General features: G+C 40.6%; 1 pseudogene; it reads right to left on the bottom strand.

Moving 5' to 3' along the window:
- Positions 1-4,259: 4,259 nt before the first annotated feature.
- On the bottom strand, positions 4,260-8,171 carry LOC115856282 (serine/threonine-protein kinase MARK2 pseudogene; annotated as a pseudogene).
- Between the last annotated feature and the right edge of the window lie 1,033 nt (positions 8,172-9,204).

The following is a 9,204-nucleotide window of genomic DNA, read 5'->3' as shown; positions in this document are numbered from 1 at the left end:
AGGATTTTCTTTAAAGGAGTTTATGAAAACAAAGGAGGAAATGCCAGTAAAGAGACAGGTTCTCCTAATAATGGCTATAATTCCCTGTGCTGTACAATATACTCTTTCTGTTCTATACATAGTAGTTTATATCTCTTAATGCTGTACACTTATCTTGCCCCCCACCCCCCATCCTTCTCCCAACTGATATCCACTCATTCTGAGGCAGGAGATAGTTGGGCTCCAAGCTAGGCATTCACAACTGGCCTCCTGTTCACACTTCCTGGGGTGAGAAGATGGGCTCCAGGCCAGACATTCATTACCAGTCCCCTATTTATATTTCCTGAAGCAAGAGACAAGCGGGCTCCAGGATTACATATTTATGACTGGACACTTGTCTATATTTCGAGATCTGCACCTCGATATAAAAACCAGCAACAGAAATAGGGTAAATAACCAGACATTGGACATTCTTATGGCAGGGACAGAGTGGGACTAAACCCTGTTAAAAGATCAAGAGGTCATACATTTCCTATCCTTGGGGCAAGGGAAACATTGCACATGCGCAGAAAGGCTCCTTGGCGGTCAAAAGGAGGGGGCACCACTCCATAATATGTGATGCTAAGGCCGTCCCATAGGCCTCTGGGCTGTAATCCATCTTGGAAAAAAGTTGCCCACGCATGTTGGGGAGGGTCCTAGGGCAGGGCAGGTGCAGCAAAAGAAACCAGATAATTGGCCAAAGGTAAACAAAGACCTGGAAGAACTGCCCTACATAAGTGACTTAACAGCCTCTTTACTGCACTCCTCCTCATTAGGGAGGACGCCCACACCCTTTCTCTCCAGGTGTGCATCTCTGCCTTGCCTCCATCTTAACTAAACAAACTGTTTCTCTGTGTGCTCTCCCACTTGTTGTTGTGCTGTGTCTCTGATAATAAACTTTGTACCTGTTTTTACAGTTTTGCCTCTGTGAGAAATGCATTTTTCACTGGGGACGGGAGCCAGCGGGTGTGGTGGCTAGGAATCCTAGTTTTCATCCAGGCTACCCAGGTTCAATTCCTGTACAGGGAATTAAGATCTTGCTTCACGCCACCATTCACAGCTGCCTCTCTGAGATCAGTTTGTTTTCTATATCTGTGAGTTTGTTTCTGTTTTGCTATATACATTCGATTGTTTTATTTTTTAGATTCCACATATAAGTGATAACATAACTGTATTTGTCTCTCTCTGTCTGATTTATATAATCATTATTTTGTAATAACGTTAAATGGAGTATAATCTATAAAAATACTGAATTACTATGTTGAACACCCAAAGCTAATATAATGCTGTAAATCAACTATACTTAAAAAAAAAAATTACACAAGAAAAAAAAAAAGAGAGAGACAGTCTCTCCTGGCAAAGGTCTTGGGAAAAAGCCAAACCTCCTGAACTTAAAATTGGAATGTCTACATCGAACCCCCTCTTCACCCTAGAGAAGCATCAGAAAAAACTGCCAATTCTGCCTGTGAAAAGGGAGGACAATTTTCTCTTGACATGGCTTCTTTCCCTCTTTCAGGTTGAGTAAATGATCCTTTTCTGTACAAGGAATGTCATCATGCTAGACTAAGGAGATTAATGCAAGTCTTAAATGAGAGTGATATGCTTCTTCCTCATTGACCAGGTCTGGCTGGGGAAATGAATTGCTGCCAATTTTTTGCACAAGAGAAATTGTTGCTCTTACTAGAATTACTCAATTGAATCAGAGATTTGCTCTCATTAACTCCTCAGTGATTGCTACTATAAGAAGTGTTTGATTTTTGGCAACTTTTGCTGTAGGAAACAAAATCTCAAACTGGTTCCAAGAGGAAGGAATTTAATTACAAATACCCACATGAAAGATGTGACTCTCTTGGACATTTAAGAACAGAAACACTGCAGGAGGAACTTGAACACCTGTAACTGGTAGGAGCGTCTAGAAATGGGGTAGCTCTACAGGCACCTCAGTAGCAAAAGGAGTCACAGCGTTTCTGTTGAAGTAACTGGCCATGAACAAGAACACAGTTATACTTGCATGTCTGTTTCTTTCCAGTCTGCTGATCACTCACGTGTTTTTAATATTTCTTAACTTAAATTCTCTAGACCTGCTGGTCTAGAGCTGTGCTACTTAAAATTTAATATGAATATGGACCATCTGGGAATCTTGGTAAAATGCAGATTGATTCAGGAGGTATTGGATAGAGCCTGAGATTTTGCATTTCTAATTAATTACCTGGTGATGCCAAAGATGCTTGTTCACAGATCATGGTTTGGGTGCAAGGTAGAGAATCTTACCAAGTCAGGCAATAAGTGTACTAGGCCAGTTTAAGGGCTTGACTGCCCTTAGGTCATGTGCCTATGATCTGTCCAATCACTTGGGACCAGGGTTTGGGGATAATTTCCTCATTGTATCAAATATACAGGGACTGTGAGAGGGGAAGTTCACCAAGGAAGGGACTGGGATTAGGCTGACACTCTAAATTATGCCTCCTATAAGCAGTTACTTTCCACTGAGTATTGATTTTAGTTCAGGAACTTCATCTACTGGTGAGTATCATCACAGAAGATCAAAAGAGAGTCAGACACTCAGAGCCTCCCTACTCACATTACCTCTTGCTTTAACTTTAAGATATGAAGAAGTGACCTCATTTTCCTATAGCCTACTTACAGTGGGGAGAATTGTACTCACTGGGAATTTCGCTAAAAACGTATCTCTCTTAAAAGCAACAACCTTGGTAACTGGCATGTATTATCAAAATCTGTGGTCTCATATATTTTTTTCTGCATGTTGTGGAAAAATCTAGAAACTGGGATTTTTAATGCAAATTCTCTATCCTGAAAATGGAGTGATCATCCTAGAATACACCCTTCATCTAATCACTGTCATTGATGATTCACCTCCAGAATAAAGACCAAGGTCTTCTGCTCTTCAGGGTTCTTCAGAATCTGATCTCAACTTCTCTTTCTGTGTCATCTCCTACCACTTTGCCACGTCATACCCTGTGTCATCCCTACGTCATAACCAATTATTACCTACTTCAGAGAACATCTGAGACTCTGTGATTTTACTACAGCTCTTTTTACCTAAAATGTGATTCCTTGTATATTTGCAATTCATATCTCTGCTCATCTTCTAATCATTCCACTCACAGTTAGTTATATTATTTTCTTTGTTCCAACAGCCATCAGTAGGTACCCTAAAATAGCACTTAGTACAGTATATTTGTTTATGCGTGCCTACTATGAAAATTATTTTAAATATTGTATCTTCATAGATGAGCAATATTTTATTGAATGAATGAAGAGAATGAAGGAATCAGCTGGTCTTCAGAAGGAGAGTTGGAGATGCAGTGGTTAGGGGCATCTGGGGAGGTGAAAATGGGGAAAAAAACAAGCAAATAACAAGGTAAGCCGTAGATAAGAAACACACTACACACCCAGTGAATGGACTCATACAGGTATTTCTGCCATTTGCTTCTCGCTTGACTCTGCTGGGACTGTTCGTTTTCAGCAAGTTAGAATGATTTTTAAATCCTGAATTCACAGCTGCTAGAATATTTACTTCTCCTAAATGAAACCACTCTTTTCATAATTCAGGATTCTGGTGCTACAACAGCCGCTGAATTGAAAGTCAGCACCAAAAGGTGACCCATGGAAATGGCAGGGAAAGTAAATCAAATATCAAATAAAGCCAATTCCTTCACTCTCCCCAGCTGATTACTGTTCTTTAGAAGATAAAATATTTAATCCATCCTAGAGCTATGGAATCCAGGGGCTCTTATTACTGAACAGCTTTATCGCAACAGGTTAGATGTGTTCATCTTAGCACTTTATAACTTTGCCTGGGAAACATTTATACTCATGAGGTGATTTGGCTAAGCTTTATTGGCTTATATTTATCCCAGAGAAAAGAAATTTATTTTTCTTTGCAGAAGTAGCCCAGTGCTTTCCTGTTTTCTCATGCCATCCTTGATTTTAAATGATTACAGTTTTAACCGTCTGATCCAGAGATTTTATATCTTATGCTTCCCTTTTGCTCTAGAGGGCATGAGGTGAATGCATTTACTATGTAACATGTAGTCTATTATTATAAAGAACGCTTTACTTTAGTCAGCTCAAAGAAATGCTAATAGACATTATGAGTTAATAGCAGGAAGAGAGAGAGAGAGAGAGATGTGTGTTGTGTTTCCATTTGGATGGTTTGTCTTTATTTCAGTAGACCAATCTCCTCTCCCCTGCAAAAATAGAAGAAAAGACAGAGAAAGTCACAGGAAGAGGAGAAGTGCCAGAGGGGGAAATACACTAGTCCACACCGGGGGCAGAGCAGCTATAGCCAGCCTACTTCTCTTATCTCTCTGGTGGGTCGTGGCAGCCTTTTCAAGCTTAAACTCCACAGTGATGTTAGAGGCAACGTTTCTAAAGGCCATGGAAATGCTTGATATCCACTTAAGTCAAACATATTGAGAGACCTCAGTGGCACTTTGCACACCACCATCTTCCACTGCATGTAGTCCTTTTGGTCCTGGGAACTATGCATGTACAGCAGCAAGTATTGGGCTGGCCAGGAAGTTCGTTCGGGTTTGTCCATAAGATGTTACGAAAACCCGAACGAACGTTTTGGCCAGCCCAATATTTTTGTTTGTTTGTTTAGCTCACACTGGCAGCTGTTTGCATCCAGGACCTTGCACATCTCCCAGCAGACTCCATGTGCTTGTGATACTTCATACTCCATGTAAAGTAGAGTGGGCACCACTTAGCCTTTTGAAATTCTTTTTATCATTGCTTCTGCTGCCCACCAGGTGAAGTTTGAGAGTCTCCACTAGTTCTTCTGGCCCTGACTGTTGCCAGAGGGAGAGGCTCGGGTCTTCCCACAGGGCAAATTCTGCTGGTTGTGTATATGTCAGAGCTGTTCGGCTTGGAAGGAATTTCCTGTCTGGGGCTCCACCATTGTGGGAAGCCACAGGGACATGCTGACGGGGCAGTGCCGAGGCACCTCGCCATTGCTGTCTGTGAGGCAGCACCCGGAGGCTTGGCTGGGCTGCACCAAGGCTGTCGTGGGTTTCTAGTGCAGGCAGGGCAAAGGCTGGGTCAATTGCAGCAGAAGTAGAAGCTGGTGGAGGCCCCAGAACCTAGGTCACTCTTTGCGTAGGGAACAGGAGTTATTTTCTTCTTTGCCAAGACAATCAGAGAGGTGGCAGGCAAGTTGACCGTGCTGCTAGCATTTTGTTCTGGTTCCTGGCCATCTGAAGGCTGCTGATTTTCTGCACTGCTACTCTGAGTATTCTGAGAATTAGAGATGGAAATGGCAGGACCAGCATTGTTGCTGACACCCCACTGGTTGGGGTTGGCAGAGACTATTCTGTACCTTGTGAGATGGGAAAGGATTGCTGCTGCTGGTCAGATTAGGTAAAGGCTGGGCCCTCAGGGCGATAGTATAGCCCTCCAATTCTGTGCTCTTGTGTCCCAGGAGCTGATGGGCGGCCATCACCTCGAACTTCTGGCCCATCAGTGAGTACTTGATCTCTTATTGTGTGTAACCTATTGACACCATCAACTCTGGGGGGGTCTTTGCAGTCAGAGAACAGTTCCACATAAGGCTTTAGTTCATCGTTATGACCCAAATTTATCCATGAATCTTTCATAATTTGATCAAAAGTGCCTCTCTTGCTGGGAGTGCTTCTCTTGGTGGAACTGAGAATGAGAAATTTCTTGAGCAGGTTTTCACACTCCATGGACAAGTAGAAGGGAATATGGTATATTTCACTCAGTAACTTCTCCCATGGCTTCTTCAGATAAGAAGGCAGGAATCAGATGACCCCTGCATATAGGATTGACTCTCAGCCTCCACACCTCCCACACGGGTCTATCTTAAATTTTTCCCTGGAGTAGTTCTGGGGTAGCAAAATTACTGCCACAGAAGTTATGTAGCTGGTTGCCAAAGGTGAATTTGTTGCTGAAACCAGAGTCTACAATCTTGATGTCCATGTCAGCACCCGAGAGCAGGTTTTCTGCCTTTCAGTCTCTATAAACAACCCACTTCTGTTGGCAGCACTGCACAACAGATACTTTCTGGTGGAATTTTCTTCAAGCCTCTTTTCCTTTCATGTGCCATGAGCTACTAGGTAATCAAACACATCTCTTCCACTAGCATATTCCGTGATGAGGTAGAATGTTTTCTCAGTCTTGAGATTAAATAGCTTTTCCTCTCTTGGTGAAAATAAACCCTGAATTTTCTAAAGTTTAGTACTGAGATTCATACTCACTGTCAATTCACTCTCAGAAATACATAACTTGAAGTTATATAAAAATAGAGCCTAGGAATTTCAATATTTATCTTGAAGTGACAGATTTATAATCCACATAAGAAAGTGCTTAATTTCCCTCTAGTTAATTGTATCCAGTAGTTTTTAGAGGATTTGCTAGGTACACAAACAATCACCATTGGTGGTAGTGTAAACTGGTGTAAATATCTTTCAGTGGGGATTTCACAGTATCTATGAAATTAAAACATGCATGTGCTTTTAACTTACAGTTCCATTTTTATAAATCTATTATACTTATATGGACACATATGGAAATGCTTATATGGACACAAAGATATGTGTGCAGGGATGATCACAGCAGTATTATTTATAATAATGAAAAATATTTGTAATGATGAAGAACATGAGCTGAGATGAATGTCCATCCATAAAGAGATGACAAATTATGTATGGTACATTCATCCTTTGCTTAATGGATTCCTATCATTTTGCTCATCCAGATAACTTTTATCCTTGTGATATTTGTTTAGAGATGTGGAGAGACCATTATTGAAACCACACCCAGTTCCTGCTCCCAACAATGTGGTTTAAGATGGAAACTGGCATATTTTAATTTCTCTGTCTGTAGGCCCACAATTACCCAATGTTCCAGACTTGGGTAATTGAACAAGGATGTGACAGTCATGATTCCCCGGACTTTTACATACAGTTGATTGAGCCAGAGATGGATACCTAACCCAAGCTGAATCAGTTAAAGTCATGCCATAGATTTTTTTTGAAGTGGAAATAAAAAAGGGAACCTGGGAATTTTTTGGTAGCCTCATTCCCCTTCCTGTAGAAATTATTAGCTTTGCAATGAGAGAGACAATCCAGCTGACAATATGCAAGAATCTGAGTTTAGAGAAGAGTGTACAAATTTTTGATTTCAGGAAATACTGAGGCCCAGCTCCACCTTCTGATACTATAGTTTAATTATTTAATCCTTCTTTGCAATTCATGAACCAATAATTTTTGTTGTGATGTTATATTGGTGAGTAAAAAGGCACATTTCATAACAACATGAATAATTTGGTATAATTTTTATAAACCTTACACCTTATTTGTATATGAATCTAAAAATCATCATATAAGACGCAGAGCAAAGTGTTGACAGTGATTTACCCTTGTAGTGGGCAAAAAGAGAGGGAAACACTTTTGTTTTTACATTGTATACTTTTATACTGACTAGCATTCTAACAGTTAACTCTATTAGTTTTATAGTTGAAAAATAATTTTAAAATCCCATCAACTAAAAACTTCGAGGAAGAGTATATGAAGAAAAACAAACAAGTGCCTTGCACCACTCACTCTTGAATATTCTGATGCCGAGGGCACCTGCATTCACTGGTTTCACGCTGGAGCCAATAGAGAATCGTAATTGCTTGTGATAGAAAGCCAAAGTTGCGGAGTGATTTCCCAACTCACAAATGCCTAATTTATGAACATCTAGCAGGTAAAGAGAAAGCTACTAGCCCAGGCTAACTTGCCAGGAGACAGCATAGCAGAGTGAGAAATGCTTCAGGTTTGCATCTTGAATTGTGACCCTCTGTTTACTAGCTAACGAAGTGAGTTATTTAGCCTTTCTGCACCTCTGTTCCTCATCAATAAAATGTGCTAACAGTGATTCTTAACTCATAAGATTGCTATGAAGTTTAGCAGAAATAGTGCATGACAAAGCCTGGCACATACAATGCACTCTCTCTATGCAAATGTTAGCCATCCGTGTTGTAGAAGGCAGAATGTCCCCTAGATGCTCAAGATTTCACTGCACCTCTGTATTTTTTCTCTAATGCAAAGCTTGGTATCTGTTACCAGGTACAGACAGCAAATCCCCTGGAATAACGATTTTCCTGTCATGGTGACAAATTTCGACATGTTCGAATCAATTTCTTCAGAATTAATTCTTGTCCCACATATCTGCACATCATTTGATTGGAGTACAGCTACACTTACGTTTATTAAGTTCATCACAATAAAAGCAGAGAGCTTGTTTTACTTCATCTTTGCCATTTCAAAAGTTCTAAGATTCATGTTTTTTTTCAGAGTACAAATTCCTGAAGTCTGATATCCCTTCAAATCAATGGAGTCTTTCAATATGCACCATCCAGGCAGCAGGCCAGGAGCTACTTGGGAGGTAGGGTGTTATTGCCTGAAATGGGCATGCTTGGCCGTAGCCATCCATTGTATCATGGTTCTATGTATTATTTACATTGCTAATACCAGATGCGTTGCGTTTAGTTGCCTTTTAAAATGTCCTCAAAAATAATACACTATGACTAAGCAGTGAAACAGATGATATTGTATATTCAAAGCATTATAGAATAGAGCAGCATGATATATATTAGAACTATATCTAAATACATCTAAAATAAAATTTCTAGGGCTTCCCTGGTGGTGCCGTGGTTAAGAATCCGCCTGCCAATGCCAGGGAACCGGGTTCGAGCCCTAGTCCAGGAAGATACCACATGCCGTGGAGCAACTAAGCCCGTGTGCCACAACTACTGAGCCTGTACTCCAGAGCCCATGAGCCACAACCACTGAGCCCACAGGCCACAGCTATTGAAGCCCACGTGCCTAGAGCCCGTGCTCCAAACAAGAGAAGCCACCGCAATGAGAATCCCATGCATTGCAACAAAGAGTAGCCCCTGCTCACCGCAACTAGAGAAAGCCCTCTCACAGCAATGAAGACACAACACAGCCAAAAGCAAAAAAATAAATAAATTTATATTTAAAAAATAAATTAAATTTCTATGTCAGAAAGTATTGTGTTGGAAGTTGACTATACTTTATCTTCCTTTGTTGTTCATAAAATAATAACACTATGATAGATTTTAACTTAAATTCAAATAAATATACTAATCCACATCAAGAAATATGTGGGCTTCTTCACTCTCGGGGCTTCCCACTT

Source organism: Globicephala melas, chromosome 16 (genome assembly GCF_963455315.2).
Source record: "Globicephala melas chromosome 16, mGloMel1.2, whole genome shotgun sequence".
Taxonomy (NCBI): Eukaryota; Metazoa; Chordata; class Mammalia; order Artiodactyla; family Delphinidae; genus Globicephala; species Globicephala melas.
The sequence above is the reverse complement of the archived record's forward strand: the minus strand, read 5'-3'. Positions and strand labels throughout refer to the sequence as shown.